General features: G+C 42.5%; 1 protein-coding gene across 1 annotated transcript in view; it reads left to right on the top strand.

Annotated features, from left to right (window-relative positions):
- The window catches only part of GPR89A (G protein-coupled receptor 89A), a 51,873-nt gene that overhangs the window by 18,871 nt on the left and 31,512 nt on the right, over nt 1-1,490 (top strand). The window lies entirely within an intron of this gene.

Raw genomic sequence — 1,490 nt, 5'->3', positions numbered from 1 at the left:
GAGTTTCGTGTTTAATTTTTTGAGGTAACTCCATACCTTTCCACAGTGGCTGCACCAATCTGCATTCCCACCAACACTGCAAGAGGGCTCCCTTTTCTCCACATCCTCACAAAAACTGTTGTTTGTTGATTTATTGATGACAGCCATTCTGACAGGTGTAAGCTGGTGTCCCATTGTGGTTTTAATTTGCATTTCTCTGATGATAGTGATGTTGAGCATGTTTTCATATGTCTGTTGGCCATCTGTATGTACGCTTGGGATAAATGTCTATTCTGGTCCTTTGCCATTTTTTAATTGGATTGTATGGGTTTTTTGGTATTAGATTTTATAAGTGCCTTATATATTTTGCACATTAACCCCTAATTGGGTGTATCCTATCCCATTGGTATGACATCTTTTCATTTTGTTGATAATTTCCTTCACTGTGCAAAACTTTTTAGTTTGGTATTTTGATGTTTTGTTGGGAGTTTAAATCATAAATGGATATTGAATAAAAACGTATGTATTTAAATTAGACATTGAAAAAGTGTATGGTAAGTGCTTTGATAGGGGAAGTAGGGATAGAATAGGGATCGTATAAAAAGAGCAACTTGTTTTTATTTGAGAGGAGGCCTTTCAGAGGTATGTGGAGACCTGGAGGGTACGTAGGAGGGGACTGGAGGGAGTCTGCAAAGGTCTTGATACGAAGCAGTGTTGTGTCTAAGAGCCTAAGGCAGCTCCGTGTGGGTGAAGCTCGGACTTTGGTGGGTAGGAGCAGCACAGCAAGAGGAGGAGGCGTCTCCGTTAAACGTGCCCAAGAGTCGCCCTTGCTCCTCATTCATTGGGAGGCATAACGAATGTTATCCTTCAATACAGTTCCTAGCCAGTGTAAGGAAAGAGGAGTGAGAGAGAGAGAGAGGGAGGGGGAGAGAGAGAGAGAGAGAGGAAGGGAGAGAAAGAGAGAGAGGGAGAGAGAGAGAGAGAGAAGGTCATATTTCCTAGTGGAAAACAGACCAGCTTCCGAGCACTGAACAGAGCTGCCATGTGGCTACTGCCTCTGATGAACCAAACCGACAGAGTGGTATCATGCAATCGCTTGGATTTACACTGAGATGGAAACCACGTCATATGGATTAGGAGGATGGTACAGAAGTTAAGAAGGCCCCACGAAGGAAAACATAAAAAATATCACTCTTTCTACTACTTTTCTTGGTCTTTCTTTTTAAATCTTAACTTCTTTCCCATGAAGTTGTTGTTATTGTTTTTTAAATACTTGCAAACAGGGATCATCTGTAAAACAGAAAGTGTCACTGACTTTTTTTTAATTTGCTAACTTCTCTGGCTCATAAAAGGATTATCATTAAGATTACAGGAAAGCCCGACTGGTGTAGCTCAGTGGTTGAGCATTGACCTATGAACCAGGAGGTCACAGTTCGATCCCTGTCAGGGCACATGCCCAGATTGCGGGTTCATTCCCAGTGAGGGTAAGCGGGGAGGGTGCAGGAAGCAGC

This window comes from Myotis davidii, unplaced genomic scaffold (genome assembly GCF_000327345.1).
Source record: "Myotis davidii unplaced genomic scaffold, ASM32734v1 scaffold401, whole genome shotgun sequence".
Taxonomy (NCBI): Eukaryota; Metazoa; Chordata; class Mammalia; order Chiroptera; family Vespertilionidae; genus Myotis; species Myotis davidii.
The sequence above is the reverse complement of the archived record's forward strand: the minus strand, read 5'-3'. Positions and strand labels throughout refer to the sequence as shown.